The sequence below is a fragment of the Hypanus sabinus genome, unplaced genomic scaffold (assembly GCF_030144855.1).
Source record: "Hypanus sabinus isolate sHypSab1 unplaced genomic scaffold, sHypSab1.hap1 scaffold_436, whole genome shotgun sequence".
Lineage (NCBI taxonomy): Eukaryota > Metazoa > Chordata > Chondrichthyes > Myliobatiformes > Dasyatidae > Hypanus > Hypanus sabinus.
Window position 1 is genome coordinate 337,792 of NW_026781311.1, and position 17,455 is coordinate 355,246.

Genomic DNA, 17,455 nt, shown 5'->3' on the forward strand with positions numbered 1-17,455 from the left:
CATGGCAATAGGTTCGAAGGCTAATTCTCCCGTGTACGTTGCAGTGTACGTTATCTACGAACCTCCTTAGGTCTAAATCCGTTTATGTTCTCCCGTAAATTATATATAATTTCTATTAATTTTTCTTTCTTTAATTTACCTTTGCCAGGTTTGAAATACAATGCGCTACTGCTAGAAAAGCGACAGTTCATTATATTTACACCTCCATGCCCATGACAGTAAACTTGAACACAAACTGAAAAGTTGAGTCTCAAGTTCATTTGAAGCACTGAAGCCCAAACAATGTTTCTGCCCAGAATTGAACTGGGGACCTTTCGCGTGTGAAGCGAATGTGATAACCACTACACCACAGAAACCATGCAAAGCGCTCAATGCTTTGCGCTCTTGAGCAATGACCCGAGGCACCCGCTCCCCGCCCTGCTCTGAAATACAGCATTAAGCAAAAAATATTGCCCACCATCCCTTTCCGTTTTCAGTACCAAGTACTAAATAGTTCGGACTTTATTCCCTGGAATATGGGTATAGGTAGAATGTTACAAGGACGTGGCAGTGGAACGAACCCAAGTGCTGAACACGGGCGTGGAATGGGTGCCAAGTTAGTGTTTACCTGGTGTCTTGGTTTTAGGAGAGAATTCAGGAACGATGCTAGACTTAGAACTGATCGTCCTAAGATCCTTGGGGTGAGGTTACTCAAACACGAGTCGACCAACGAACTGGCACCTTCTAGCTGTGATCATACGGTTTTTATAATGCATTTGCTGATGGAAAACAGGTGTTTGTATTTAGTGGAAAATGGAAATGATTGAGAACTAAACGAGGTGATTGAGGCCCAATTCCGGAGGAAGATCGCCAGGTGCCCGAAGGGACCATGACAATACAACACCCCCACCCCACCCCCACCAACAGGAGCCTTCCGGCGATCCTCCAGGCCTGTCTGGATGGTTCCGATGAAAGTCCTGGATGAGGGAAGGATCTAGGATGAAAGAGCAAGGGACCCAGCAACACGCTTCAGGACCGTACCCCTCCCAGTCCACCAGGTATTGGAGACCCCGGCCCCGACGGCACACGTCCAGTAGTCTTCGAACGGTGTATGCCTGATGATTGTCGATGAGACGGGCAGGTGTGGGAGTCTCAGCAGGGGGACACAAGGCGCTGACGGAAACTGGCTTGAACTGAGAAACATGACAAGTTGGGTGAATGCTTATGGACCTTGGCAGCATTAGGCGGACCGCTGTGGGATTGATAATTCTTTCAAACTTGAATGGTCCCAGGAAGCGAGGGGCGGGTTACCTATGTTCGTTTTTGAGCGGGATGTCCTTGGAAGAAAGCCACACCATCTGCCCAGGTTGGTACCTCCGGTGCCGGAGTCCGGTCTCGGTCGGCTCACTTCGTATTTCGATTTGTTGATCTGAGTAGAGTTGTGCGTGTTTCCTCTGAAATCTTACGGCACAGATCAATATGGTCCAGAACCGACGGTACCGCAGTCTCCCCTTCTTGCGCGGGGAACAGCGGGGGTTGGTACCCAAGGGAGCACTCGAACGGAGACCTCCCAATGGCAGAGCTCACCAGAGTGTTGTGGGCGTACTCAACCCACGGGAGGTGGTCGCTCCAGGTCGACGGGTTGTTTGCCGTTACACAACGTAACGTCGCCTCCAGTTCTTAGTTGACCCGTTCCGTCTGCCTGCTCGACTGAGTGTGGAAGCCGGATGACAGGCTGGCCGATGTACCTAAGGCCTGACAAAAGGCTCTCCATACCTGCGAGACGAACCGGGGACCTCGATCTGATACGATGTCCGCGGGGATTCCGTGGAGGCGGAAGACGAGAAGATCTGCGGTTCTTGAGAGGAAGGCAGTTTAGGGAGGGCCACAAAGTGCACCTCCTTGGAGAATCGGTCTACCACAATGAAGACAGCTGTGTTTCCGCGGGAAGTGGTAGACCGGTGACGGTCTAGGGCGATGTGTGACAGGGGACGACCAGGTACAGGTAGAGGACCAAGAAGACCCGCGGGTGGTCGATGAGAGTCCTTTCCTCGGGCACAGATGGAAAAAGAACGGGTGCCCCCTCTATGGACGGCCACCAAAAGTGTTTCCTCAGGAGAGCCAGGGTCCGATCACTCCCGGGGTGGCAGGTGAACCGGGATGTGTGACCCCATTGGAGAACCTGAGACCCGATGGAGACCGGCAAGGACAGGCCATCGCCGGGTGCATTCCCAGGGTCGGGGTCGTCCCGCTAGGTTTCGCGTCCCGTCTGGGGCTGGTCAAGTCGATGAGAAAGGGGAACCAGCAGGGCTAACGGCAGATCCAGCAGGGCTGGTGTTCTAGGGGCAATTGGAAATGCACAGAATAGATGCATCACAAATAAGAATAAATATTCGATGGGGAGGATGAGGCAACAATGGCTAATACTGGAAAGTAATGACAGAATAAAGGCAAAAATGAGGGTTTATAATATAGCAAGCATTAGTGGGAAGCCAGAGGTTTGGGATGCTTTCAAAATACAGAAGAACGCAAATAAAATTTGATGAGAGGAAAAAATTAAATGGCTAATAATAGAGAAAACACCATGAAGAATAAAAGGGATGCGAGTGTGGGTAACAGAAAGCTGGAAAATGACGCGGAAGAAGCAGTAATGGGGGAAAAAGTAAAGGGACAAACTGAATGAATATTTTGCGCCAGGCTGCTCTGTGGAAGACACCAGCATAATGGCACCGAGGAACATGTGTCAGAGGGCATCAGTGAGAGTGGATGTTATCACCTGGAGAAGGTGCCTATGGAGCTGAAAGGACTGAAGTTAGATGTCATCGGGACCAGTTGGACTACACACAAGGGTTCTGGAAGTGGTAACTGACGAGATTCTAGGCCCTCCTTCACGTATCATTATATATACACAACAGCTCCATAGCAAAGAAAGCCCAGCAACGTCTCTACTTTCTGCGAAGGCTGAGGAAAGTCCATCTCCCACACCCCCATCTAATCGCATTCTACAGGGGTTGTATTGAGAGTATCCTGAGCAGCTGCATCACTGCCTGGTTCGGAACCTGCACCATTCATGATCGCATGACCCTGCAGCGGATAGTGAGGTCAGCTGAGAAGATTATCGGGGTCTCTCTTCCCGCCATTACGGACATTTACACGACACGCTGCATCCGCAAAGGAAACAGCATTATGAAGGACCACAAGCACCGCTCCTACAAACATTTCTCCCTCCTGCCGTCTGGGAAAAAGATACCGGAGCATTCGGGCTCTCACGACCAGACGATGTAACAGTTTCTTCCCCCCAAGCTATCAGAGTCCCCAATACACAGAGCCTGGACAGAGACCTTACTGTCTTGTTTATTATTTATTGTAATGCCTGTACTGTTTTGTGTACTTCATGCAGTCCTGGGTAGGTCTGTAGTCTAGTGTAGTTTTATTCTGTGTTGCTTTTTATGGAGTTCACTCTAGTTTTTTGTACTGTGTTATTTAACACCATGGTCCTCAAAAAGTAGTCTCATTTTTGCAATATACTGTACCAGCAGTTATGGTCGAAATGACAATAAAAGTGACGACTTGATATTCGAGAATATGACTGTCACTCCACTCTGAAAGAAGGAAGTTAGGAGAATAAAAGAAAGGCAGCCTGACTTCAATGTGTTAAATAACTCAAAAGATTCGAAGCACATTGAATATCAAAGACAGTTGAGGAGAAAGGGCGGAGATTTGTCAAATAAATCATCGTGCGGTACGGTGATGCACCTTGGAAGAAAGGATAAAAAATTCTCTAAATGGAGAAGGTTTTCTGAAATCAGAGGTGCAAAGTGAACTTGTGCAATATTCCCTGAATGTTTACTTCCAGGCTTAGTCAGCGGTAACGGAAAGCAAATGCAATTTTAACATTCGGTTCAGGAGGGGTAGAATATATAACAACAATGTAATGTTGACATATGTTCTTCGTTATAAACCTGATTCTGATCCTGACCTTTATCCCCAACAATGGAAATCTGCTTCATTTACGATGCTAACAGCAGTGTTATCCTTCCACACTCACGTTCTGACGTAACTGTGTTGAAACAAATTCCAAAGCTGTCGAATTATACTATTTGTATTAGAATGATGAATCACCTTTTGCGTTACCGAAAATAAATCAAGTACAACCATCACTTCAGTTGTAGTGCTACAGTGTTCATCAATGAACATTGATGGAGCTGCGATGGCCGTGTGGTTAAGGCGTTGGACTTGAAATCCAAAGGGGATTCACCGCGCAGGTTCGAATCCTGTTTGCAGCGCTCAAACATCAGCGCAAGTGAATAAAAACCTCAATGCCAATTAAAGTTTAACACCCTGACTACGTACCAGCAGGCAGATTTATAGATTTTTACACTCATTGTGCAAATTTAATTTCTATTACGACTCTGATCAATCCCCCTCTGGGCTGCTTAAACGCTTTGTAGTTTGCAGCTTTACCGACTTGTAAAACTAAAAGAATCAAATGCAGAGAACGGATATTTCAGCGTCAGTGTAAAGAGGTGGACTTCATTCTTTCACTGAAGTGGTCAGCACGGTCTCTGAACGTGAAAAGCTTTCGCCGGCTTCATATCCCTCATTGTACAGAGTCCCCATTGCTCTTTTGTCCAGCGAGCGACCCCGCCTATTGCCATAGACAAATCGGTTCGCTGACCTTCCGTCAGAATCACCCTCGCCAATTGTCACTGAGCGGTATAATTGTCCGACATCAACAAATCTCGTCAAATGACGTGCAACCTACCTAACTCCCATTCGTGTATGCAGATGTCAATCCAACGTGTTATCCAGTTGCGGAAAGGGTTTCACCAAGAGTTGTTCCTTCCCACAGACTCTGACTGCTTCTGCCTCCACAAAATCCCGTCAATACCGAGCAAAGCTCAGTACAATGTCCCATTATATAACATTAATATCAATAGGCTTCTGATCGAAGCTGGGGGCGCTGTCAGGGCGTCGAAATAAAGGCCGGCGACAGAAGTTTATCTCCTCTCACCTGGGGAGACGGTCGAAGATTTGGTGGAGGTGACCGGCCGACTTTTGACCGGCAACTGCTGTATGGGGGGGAGGGAGGATTGAGGAAAAAGTCTGGGCCAGCCTGATCTTATTGAATGCCAAGGCTGGCTGAAAAGGACTAGACACTTCCCTTCATTCTGTTGTCTGTCTGTTTAAAGAAAAGGAATAAACAGCCTTTCTTGGGCCTGGATGCTCTCCCGTGGATATAATAGTTCGCAATCTATGTCATCAGTTTGCCTGAGGAATCATTTCCAAGCCTGAAACTGGCACAAGATTGATATCCATCTTTTGTTAATGACGTAGAATTGTACAATTTATGTTCTGCATACTGTCTGTTTCTTCGAGCCTGCAATGACGCTGCACGTGTTTCATTGTACCTGTCCCTCACCGTCCCTGTGCACACGGCAATAAACCCGACTGGACCTGACAATACTCACTGAGATTTGAGCAGTGATGACCCCGGGCAGATGAGTCAAGGTGATGTCGGCAAACTGAGTGAGTAGGACCAGAGTCCAATATGGGAAATGTATGGTCACCCTCTTCTACAGAGAGACAGCATCTCTGAGTGGATTGAGTTGCAGTGAGGAGTGAAGAAGATCAAATCTACATTGTATCGATTGCAAGTTATTGTCTGTAAGACCTCGCACAGTTATTTCCAGCTTTATTGAGACTGCACCTGCGATATTTTTCTCAATGCCATGTTCTGCTCCTATATTTTGTGGTTTTATGGAGCTGAATCAGGCGGATGCAGGTAAGCATAGACAGGAATCGGGTTCTTGTGGAAGCAATGAATACACAAAATAATTTAAAATAAACAGGCAATATCTTAATTCCCTGACCGGGAATCGAACCCGGGCCGCGGCGGTGAGAGCACAGAATCCTAACCACTAGACCACCAGGGAGGCTGATAAAGTTCTGACTACAACAGTAGACTACTACAAAACCAGCAAAATATGAAACAAAACCTAAAGATGAATAATAATGAATAAATGTGATAAATATTGTCACGAATCTACTGCTCAGCACTTTGCAGACCGCGTGCTCACCCAATGCTTCAATTTAAGGAACACTCTGGACTCTGAATGAGTCAGTGGGAAACACTCGTTCTCCAGTGTCTTTATAAAGATGGTAACATTCAGATTCTCTTATGAGCCCTGGTTCGTTTTTGTTTCTGTCCATCGCCTCGAAGCAATTCAGTACTCTGCACTCCGCTTCCCGTGGCATTGTTGCAGATACATCTGGTGTCTTGTTCCTTACCCTCCGCCTGGGTGGAGGTAGAAGAAAGAAACCCAGACGTTCAGAATGCACGAAATATGGTCTGGGGATGGAATGCTGGGCTTTTTGATCGTGCTCTAACAGTGGTCGAGTGTGCGGGAGCCCCTGGTACTGAGGATGATGTGCTGGTGACAAATTAGCTTAGATTTCTTTAAACAAGCCTGATAGAAACCCCGGCAATGATTTGAAAGTCCTCAGGGTAGGCAGTTCCTTCTTTGCTGGTCGCGGCACTCAGTACATGGTTTGCTTGCTTAACATCTGCTCTGGCGGTATGTGAAGTGCCGTCCGGATCAATGAGGATAATCTCTCGGTAAGCAGCACCGACAGAACTCAATCATTGGATGTTGTGATTGGGGGAACAAGGGTGCGGCAAGACCGCTATGTACGGACAGCATGAAGAGTTAGTCATGAAACAACACCGCCGTTCCACACTACATGAAACAGAGAGGACAGCAGCTCCTCACCTCCCTCCGAAACTGCAATGTTGCGCTGACGTAATGCAACTTGTTTTCAAGTAATTTGGCTAAGAAGATGCCGGGCAGGGGATGCTTCATCGCCCGTCGATTTAGTCTGGCTTGAAGTCTTCCCAACCGACCCCTTTCCCAGCGTGCCATCGTGAATCTTTGGATTTATAAACAAATCTCAACATTCCTAAAGCCTCATCAATAATGCAGACATCCCGCTCTTACTGGAGCCTACAAAATGCATCACTCGGCACTTCATCTCTCTCCATTCTATCCTCCTCCTGCATTCTCCCGACACCAAACACCTGACTCCGATCTCTCTCCCCATCGAAATTCTTTCACCAGCCTCCGATCAGGAACAGGAATATTAGCGATAGACAATATGGACCAGTGCGTAGTAGATCATGTCTAACCAATCTCACAGAGCTTTACAGGTAGTAATCTGGAATGGTGTTGAAGGCAAAGCTGTGGATGCCGTCTACAGGAACTTCTGCAAGGAATTTGCAAGGCTCCGTGTGGAGGATGCTCGGGAAGGATCAGTCGCTTGGCTTTCATAATGAGGAAGTAAATTGGATTCGCCATTGGATACGTTGGGGAAGCTAGAGTGTGGTAATGGATGATTGTCTTTCTAACTGAGGACCTGTAATGAGTGGAGTATCCCAGGGATCGTTGCTGTGCCCCTTGTTCCTTGTCATCCATATCCCTATCTGGATAATAATGTCGTTAAATGGATCAGCAAATTTGCCGATGTTAACAGCATTACAGGTGTAGTGGACAGCGGGGGAAGAGTACCGGAGCATAAAGCGGGATCTGGACCAGCTGGAAAAACGGGTTGAAAATTGTCAGATCGGATTTAACACACACAGTCCTGGACCCTGGCTGGTCCGACACAATGAGAAATAGGGCACTGAGGAGTACGATAGAACAAACGAATCTGGGAATACAGGTCCATAATTCAATGAAAGTTGCAGTGCAGTTAGACAGGGTAAAGCTTTTCGCACATTGGCCTTCCCGGACCAAAGAATGGAGTACAGGAGTTGGGATGTTACGTTGTTACGGTTTACGGCTTTGTTGGGGCCCGAATTGGAATATTGTGAGCTGTTGAGCTCAACTACCTGCAGGAAAGATGCAAATAAAATTGAAAAAATGAAGAGAAAAATTACACGACTATTGCCGGAACTGAATGTTTTGAATTAAAAACGAAAGCTTACATATGTCAGCACTTTATTCCCGAGCGGGTAGAAGACTGAGGGGAGATTTGATAGAGGTATACAAAATTATGAGGCGTATAGACAGTGTAAATGCAAGCAGGCTTTCTCCACTGATGTCGGGCGAGAAGACAGCTGGAGATCATGGGTGAAGGGTGAAATGTGAAATGTTTAAGGGGATCATGAGGGGAAAAGTCTTCACTCAGAGGGTCGACAAAGTGTCGACAGTGCTGCCAACGCAAGTGGTAATTGAGATTCCGATGTCAACGTTTAAGGAAATGATTGGAGAAGTACACGGATGAGAGGGATATGGATGGCTACGGTCCAGGTGTGGTCGATGGGAGTAGACAGTTTAAATATTTCCTCTAGGCCCGAACTTACTGAAGACCCTGATTCTGTGCAGTAGTTCCCTGTGGCTGTCTGTCTGTATATCTAGGTTAGAACCTTACTGTCTCACAGCACGGACCAATCTAGAAAGTCGGTAATACTGTTCGATCCCTCTGTCTTTGCACACACTGAAGCATGGAGACTGAGTTAATGGATGGTTACAGCCTGAGGAGATGGACGCTTTGGAAATTGTTTATTCTGTAGTCTCCGACTGTCTGCGATGGTTTTGAAGGAAGACAAGAGTGAGTTCAGATATTTGCTTAGCTTTCGCTGCGTTTTTAGTTTGTGTAGTTTTGTATGTTTCATTTATTATTAATTTCAGAGGGAGACACGGATTCCACACCGGCCATGTGGATTCAGGGTTATATAGATCCAAATATGAGCGTATCTACACTCGATGCAATAAAACCACGTTTCAGAGGTAAATTAGCATTAGGATAAATTAGTGTGTACTGGAACTGGGAATTTGGAAGGCTGGATCTTTTAATAAGCACCGGAAGCTGCTGCTGATCACTTTGAAATGCTGGTTTCAAGTTGTCGGGCTCCATCAGACTCGCAGTAGTGTTGCAAAGTGTGCCAGAATTTCAATTCTTCATGCGGAACACGGATGTCCTTTGTCTCCCAGCCAGAATTTACTCTGTCTACTATATCATCATCTGCCTTCTGTTAGGAAGCCAATTCTGAATCAACGCAGCCAGGTTTCCTCGATCCCATGCCTTCTGACTTTCAGAATGAGTCCACTATCGGGAACTTATCAGAAACCTGACCAAAATTAAAGGACCCACAACAACTGTTCTGATCCAACTGTTAGTTTTATTTTCACTTTTTCAAATAATTCAATCTGGCTCATTAACGACAACATACCATGCTTTCTCTCCGTAGCCAGACTACGTTTCTCCAAATACGCATAAATTCCCTCTTCAATAATCCCCTCCAGTAGATTACCCACTACTGATGTGAGGCTCCCTGGTCTATAATTCCAAGAAGTATCACTGTTATTTTTCGTCAACAAATGAATAACTTTTTCCACCCTCCAGTCACCTAGGTCTACTTCCGTGGTCAGCGAAGACACTAATATCCTGTCCAAAAGCACAACAATATTGGAGATCGCCTTCCAAAATTACCTGGACTATATCCATTTCGGCACCGGGGAATCATCTATCATAATGTTTTCCAAGTTTCCAACGCATCCTCTTTCTCAGCGTCGGCATGTTCGAGCATAACTGCCTTTTTTCGCTGTGTTCACATTGATCAATGTATTCAGTGAGGAGCCCCACCGCCTCCTTGGACTCCAGACACGTTTTCCTCTTTTGCCTCTGCTCTGCCCACACTCTCCCTAGTCTCCTCCTGTTCTTCACAGTCCAACTAGTCAAGGATATCTCAAATCCCCCTATCACTCTTTTAAGTCCATTGTTTATTTCCTTCCTATCTCCATTGTGACTCGCTATAGCCTTACCTGATCCTTTCTTCCTGTTCTGTTCGTATCGTTCTTTCTTCCCCTTGACGTGTTGTTCCAACTTTTTTGTCTCCCAGGGTTACTTTACACTGTCATCCTTTCCCTGTGTCAGTGAGCCAAGCCTATACTGAACCCCGTGTAAGTGCTCCCTAAACAATCCCCACATATCTGTTGCGCAACACCCCGAGTGCATCATTTCCCAATGTACCATCCTGAGTTCCTGCCAGGCAGCACCATAAATCGCTGACCCCTAATTAAACACATTCCATACTCACTGGTGTTATCCCTGGGCAAGGTAAATGGTGGGGAGTTCGCCCTGTTGATCTGAAATGCGGACCCTCGGATAGATCTGTCACAAGACCCGTTTCCTTTCCTAATCTTAGATCTGGTATGGAATGTTAGCTAGTCAGCTTTTATTCATATAGTGACATGAAGACTTCCTGAACACAACCGAGAATTTATGCCATTCCTAAACATTTTAACTTGGGTAGGTGCCAAAGACCATTAGGGAAGTTGCAGGTGCCCTTGCGAATAACATGGCTCATATCCAGGTTCTGCTTCCCAGTCGGTTCATCACTGTTCCCGTTGCGTTTCATTTTGTTAATCTGGTGGGTGGCTGTACAGAATACTCCAAATTGTGAGATCGCGCCCATTTCAAGCGCCAGAGCATAATCAGTGTTCGTCTCCCGGTCTATTAACAAACGAACTCACCACGTTGTTCTCCCTTTCTGCAGTTGCGATACTATCCCTAGTTCTCCATCGTAATCCCTTTAAATTCTGATACCCGACCCTGTCCATTTTGTAACATCTGAAACCTGGAAAGTCCTGAAGCCATCCCTGCCCTTGTAACAGTCGAGTGTCTGTGATAGTTTGGAACATACTTCAACCAAAGTGACAATCACGGCAGCAGCATTGAATGTTTATATAGCTAACTACCTGAACTGTGTGAAGCAAAAACTCTGCAAATTCCGTATGACCAGGCGTGTCATTGTTTGAATAAATTGTTTGAATTTATGACATATTTGCTGAACCTGTACATTGTAAAACGAATTTAATGAAAAAAAAGCTGAATTGCCATTAGACACGGGGGTTATCTACACAGATGGCCATTTAAAGTAAACACATACTTCATTCCATTGATCAGATCTTCTCTGAATTTCCTCTGTGTCAGTGTGTAGATACAAGTATTGGTGCACATGCTGAGAAATTGTAACATGAAACCAAGTTGTTGGAGGATGTATACCGGGGAACTCAAATATCTGTCCTGGTAAAGATAGTTTTGCACTTGCCATTTCAGAGAACGGGCTACATGGGGCATCCAAAATAATATGAAATTAGCTGATATAGAAAACAGCAAAATCATCGATTTTCTCTGTTTCTCCACCTCGGCATCTTTCTGATTGGCGCTGCTGTCCCGAAGCTTTCTGCGAACTCTATTTGCCACAACGATATGTCTTACGGTTAACCCATTAAACACCAGGACTAAGTTGATTGGCAGCAATGGTGTTAAAATACTGATCAGTATTGCGTATCCTTTCCACACGGGTGAAGTAACGTATTCATATGTGCCGGTGCACCGCCACGGCGTGTTGTCAATGATGACGTAAGGTTCAATGGCAAAGTATAACGGGACACATTTCCCGCAGCTCACTATAACCACGGTCACCATAACCACTGTTGCTGTTCTCTCGGTGCAGTATCGCTCCCGCAGCTTTCGGCAACATATTGCGATGAAACGATCGAAGGTAAAACTGACCGTGAACCAAACAGAACAGTCCGTCGTTACTTGGACAAATACAAGTGTCAGAGCGCATATAGGAGTGAGGAGCAGGGTTCTAGAATAAATGTAGATATTGTTGGTCTGTTCCAATAAAGCAGCAAAGATAACCACCATCAGATCCGCTGTTGCCATTCCAACCAGGTAACGGGTGATGCATTTGGAGAGTCCGCATTTTCCCCGAGAAAGGATCACAATCGCCGTTAAATTAACTGCAAAAAATTTGGAAACAAAATAGAAATATGGTCAGCTCCCTGAATGCTCCCATTCTTGCGATGCTATGTCGGGTATGGTCTGTTTGGAAGTGGAAAGCAGGAATCCAGTGTGTGCTGTCTCGGTCGCTGCACTCCGGCTGGAGGACAATGACGGATGTGAGTGTCAGTGGATTGGCGACATTCCCACAGTTTAGAGCGAGGCATCCGAGTTCCACGACTCACGTACCGGTGAGCAGTCGATCGCTCCTGTAAACAACACCATTTCCATTATTAGAAGTGAAATAGCTGACGGGATTGTTTGTAGCGGTGACAAAGTGGCATCAAGAAGATGCAAAGTACGCGTTCTCATTTAATGACTTGCAGAAGAACAGACCCACGTGTCGAAAATAGACGGGACCGTCATTTAAATAAGCTGCCAGGTTGTTATAAGATCGAAGTGTCTGCACTGATATAGACTCGGACCTAGAAAAGCAGAGATCAGCATCACTTCAGAAAGCCTAGCGAGGTGACATTCTGAAGCAATGTCAATATTGGCACCAACTTAATTGACAAAAGAAAGGAACGGAATATGGAAAATGAAAATAAAAGCACTGGATGCCTGGATCCTCCATTCCGGAAACATGTTTCAGCCGACGGTAGCATCTATGCTCAGTAACAGTGCGGATACCGCAGCAGAGTAACGACGGCACCATACATAAAGTGACCAGCTCCGGCATCTTACCGGGGACACCAACCGCTACAAGTGTGGGATAGAAAATGGCCGCGATGTAGTAAATCGCCGGATATCCCATATTCCGTCAGAAGCAGCGTTCAGTTGTACGGAGCGTTTCAGCTGCTCAGTTGGTCCAGTGATCGGTTTAGCAGACTTTTATTGAGGTGAGAGCAATTCCACTGAGGCAATTAGCGTGGCTACCACGTCAGGGACATTAGTAACAACCAAATGCCCAAATAACTTGTGTTAACCTATTTTTACTCACTGCCGCCGTGTCCCGAGTTTGATTCCTCAAGGGTTATTACAATCCATTTACATTAGAAGAACACATGATGTGGATTTTTCATGTTATTTTCCATGATACCTGGCTTCAGCTATTCAAATATGATACTCTTTGTATCTTTGTTGCTTTAAACAGGCATTCATCTTGAAGTCAATTTATTTTGTAATCTTTGACCGTGCACATTCGCTTCTGAAGTTGTGGGAAGGAGCTGGCGGATGAAATGGAGACAACTTCTTTATTAAAGGGGAACATTCATTCATCTTTTCGTTCGTTCGTTCCAGTCATTCCGGGGGTTTGAGTGATGGAAATCACAGTGACAGCTGACATGTGTTAAAATAAAATACACTGTCCACATTCCTCTAAACACTGTAAAAGATCTACAGCGATATTCCAGAGACCTGTGATCAAAAAGGGAGCGTGACCTCGGGAGATTAGCGAGGGCTGTGGACAATTTGAAGAACAATGTTTTCCAGCGCAGACACGGGCCGTTCGGTAGGAATCTAACCTCTGCCAGTGAATGACGTGACCACTTCATATCCGTTACGTACGATGTAGTCTGTTTAAATTTAAAGATATTCTCCAACCTGCCACAACACTACCACTATTTCTCCATCCATTCTCTCTTTGAACAAAAGTAGCAAGTGAAATCTGTGAACAATCTGCAGGTTTCCAGGCTGTGCTATTATTTGTGATTAAGTTGTCGTTTTTTTTCCCCTCCTGATTTACTGTCAGGTATGTTACCTTTCGAGCATCATTATATAGATGTACAGAACACTGGATCACCTGTTAATCACACTTCCTTCTGCACCTGCAGTGCACCGCTCCGTCCCGATTGTGGTACTCGGACCGATGAGCGTCCCTCGGCTTATTAGAGAGAGTCTCACCACTCTGTTTCCATTGTGGTACTCGTACTTGTGTGCGGCCCTCGGTTGACACTAGTAAATATCACTACTGCCTTCAAATCCATCTTTCCAAAGTGAATCGCTTCGTACCTTTCCGGGTTTAACTCCATCTGTAACCGCTCAGCGCTGCTCTGCTTCCTGTCACTGTCCTGGTGTAATCTGTGACAACCTTCTCTACCATCCATAATTCCACCAACATCCACATCATTGAAAACAGAATAAACCACCCTACCACTTCCTCATCTAAATCGTTCATAAAAACACGAAAACCGGCGGTCTCAGTACAGACCTCTGCAGGACACCTGTCACCGAAATCCAGGGAGAAATCCATCGACAACTATCCTCTGTCTTCTGTGGGCGTCAGGTCAGAATCCATCAGCCAACTTTCCCTGGATGCCAAATCTTCTGACATTATGAATGGTCCTACGATGGATAAATTTAACACCTTGTTAAAATCCATTCATATCAGATAAATTATCAATCACTTTATGTCCAAAGGTCCACGTAACAAAAACACGTTCCCATTTGTTTCTCTTTTCCAGTGTCTCCGCTTTGGCTCGGGCGAATGCAGAGATGTGAACTGTCTCGATCCTCCGGGTACAAAATGGAAGTAGTCGCCCAACTCACTGAGGGGGCAACTGCTCCATCATTCACATCACCGTCGATTGCCTGAAACGTAAATCCAAGAGGATAATTTCATCTCGGAGCAGAGCATCCCATTGACAATATGTTTTCTGGAACTCAGTTACTCGAGGACATTGACTGTCTCCAAGGTGTTTGCGTTGGTTCATATGATACCAACGTAACTTATGTGGAGCGGTCTGAATTCGATATACTGATGGACTGGCTCTGTCCCGACTAATCTGGAAGGGGTAATGGGGCTCGGCTGATATAGTGACATCGTAACCTTCTCTCATATTTTAAACACCGGCGGTTTTGCTCGAACCTCGAAACAAGCTTCGCTCTGCCGTTTCTTCCGTCACGTTATGGGCGGCATAATAATGAGCCTCCATAAAAGAGTCAGTTATTTGCTGTTTGCTATTGTTCATTCCGATGTATCATACTCGGTCTTCGATAAATCTAACCCTTTCATTTTTCTCCCGATCGTCAACATAAAACGTATAATTGCAGGAGAGGATACTTCTGTGCTGAGGGCTATTGTCAGAACATAGGGTAAGACCGGGACCCATAGGCCGTTTAGTCATTTTACTTTTCTAGCCGATTTATCGGGGTTCTCAGCGGGCACAAACCAAACAGTTCTTATTATAATGTTGTACATCTCCTCTCAATTTCGGCCACCAACACAGATTCTTCAACTATTCCATAGATCTATCTGAACCTTGATGCCCACAGTTGCCATGGTGCCAATACATCACTTGATTCCTTTCCCATTTAGGCACCACAGATTTACCATTATTAATTACAATCCGATTCCGGGCCAACATCACTCGATATTTCCCAAACTCCTCAGATTCCTCGGCACGTTGTACCTTTTTTAACTCCTGATCCTCTTGCTGTGTCATATGTGTGTGGGGGGGGGGAGGGGCTGGGAGTGGCCCCAAAAGCAAAACACAGACACTGAACTATCAGGAACAGGACTAGGCGCGAAGAGGAAGCAGGGGAAGGAAGGAAGAAAGGTCGCTGGACACGACCAAGTCCCCAGACGAGACAAGGATTCCGGGCCTGGGCTAGGTCCTGACTAGGATAGGGAACCTGGACATCGAACCGAGGACTAGGAGCCTGGCCTTGGACTCCGAGCGAGAGACTGGACAAGGACCCAGAACCTGGGTCTTGACTCGGGCTCGGACCCCAGAACCAGGCGAGGACAAGACGAGTTTACAGGAAAGTAGGTGAGACTCATGAACCGGACAAGGGAACCCCAGCACAGGACGAGGGAACCCCAGCACCGGGATGGGTAAGGAACTCCTGGGCTGGGCGATGGACATGGACAAGACGAGAACACAAAGCCGTGGCTTGGACAGGACAATGATCTTGGACGTGATTGGGACGGGACGAGATCCCGAAGCCTTGACTTGGTCGAGGGAGAGGCAGGAACGCAGAGACTTGATCGAGGAAGAACGGGAGCGAAGGACACTGAGCCTGAGTCGAGGGAGAGTCAGGAACATGGAACACCGAGCCGGGACCCGTCCTTGGGTACAGGACATAGGGCCGGGACTCATCACACAGAACGCTGAACACGACGACACAGTTCCCAATGCTAGGCAGCGGCAAAACGGCCGGACCTACCTAGCGAAGGCGTGGACACAGACAGACAGTTCCAATGAGGGCGAGGCTCCAGACACAGGCAAGGCGAGGAAAGGCTGCAGACAGAGGCAAGGCAGGGCGAGGCAAGGCTCCAGGCAGCGGCAAGGCAGGGCGAGGAAAGGCTGCAGACAGAGGCAAGGCGAGGTGAGGCAAGGCTCCAGGCAGAGACAAAGCGAGGAGAGGCAAAGCTATGCTATGCTAGGCTTCAGGAGGAAGGTGAAGGGAATGGATGTAGACAAGGGGTTTGGACAGAAACAATCCGGCAGCCAGAGGCTGAATCGTGAAGCTACTTATGAAGCAGCCCAAACGAGAATCAGTTGCCTGAACAGAAACTGGAGAAACCCGGAAAACCTGGAATAAGGAATTGGGACTGGACCATGAACCGGAATGCGGTTTTCACAGACCGGGCCATGACATGCTGTGTCATGACTAAGTCTATATGTGTACCGATTGATGGTTTCTCTCACTCACCAGCCTTCCTGCTCCCTTCCCGGAAAGTCTAACTGAGCATTCAACTTTTTGTTAAATTAGGTGTTTCCTCTTCCCTTCTAAAATATGTACATCAACAAGGGAGCTGATAGTACAGGTTTGCCATCTTTTGAGATATACCCTCCAGCTTCCAGAACGGTAAATATTAAATCAAAGCACACGTGTAGGCAGTGACTGAAGGGAGATGGGTCGTGTACAGTCATCAGAGTTTAGTCTCATTCGGTATCTTGTTCAGAGCAGAAGTTGTGAGTCAATGGGCTTGTTCCCGTGCTGTACTGTTCCCAGGATCCCAACATGTCCATGTGACGTGTTCACCTTGTAATATTAATCTATTTATCATCAGCTGCCTATTCTCCTCCATTCATCTCGTTCTTCTGCACTGGTGAGTGTAATATAGATCACGGTGTCTTGCTACACAGGAACAAATTCTTCCGTCCACCTTGTCCCTGACGAGCGGAACATTCCCGGCTAAGCTGTGACGTAACCAGTGACGCCAAATTCTCCGGATTTCATCAATTAACCGGATGCTGCAATTTGGAATTTTGGGAAATTCCAACTTTGAAAATTTACCTTCCCTCGCATTCCTATTCACAAACTCATTCGGTGCTGCACAGAACAACGTAGACACACTTTTATCAATGGGAAAGGCATGGCATTTGCAGACAATTCTGAGGTTATCTAAGAAAATCGAAATGAATATTATATTATTTATGAGTGGGACATAACTCAAATAGACTAATGGTCTGGTGCACATTGAGAAATATGTGACAGAATCGGCAAACATAACAGAGCAGATCACGGTGAAGGTAGCAATTTAGAATTGCTGAGAGGAAATGTATTCACATAAATACTGCTGGAACATGCAACGCTCTGCCTCAGTTGGTCTTATGTGGAGCAAGTTATTAATTTAATTACTCACTTATTTATATAAATTAATGAATTTATTTAATTTGATCATTTTCATTCAACATTTACGAGGTTGTTTTGCGAAACCACAGAAAGTTGCAAA

At 46.1% G+C, this 17,455-nt stretch overlaps 2 non-coding genes across 2 annotated transcripts; both read right to left on the bottom strand.

The window, feature by feature from the left end:
* Positions 1–283: 283 nt before the first annotated feature.
* Positions 284–356, bottom strand: trnav-cac (transfer RNA valine (anticodon CAC)). Its single transcript has one exon. It is a non-coding gene; the product is annotated as a tRNA-Val (tRNA).
* A 5,487-nt stretch (positions 357–5,843) lies between these two features.
* On the bottom strand, positions 5,844–5,915 carry trnae-cuc (transfer RNA glutamic acid (anticodon CUC)). Its single transcript has one exon. It is a non-coding gene; the product is annotated as a tRNA-Glu (tRNA).
* Between the last annotated feature and the right edge of the window lie 11,540 nt (positions 5,916–17,455).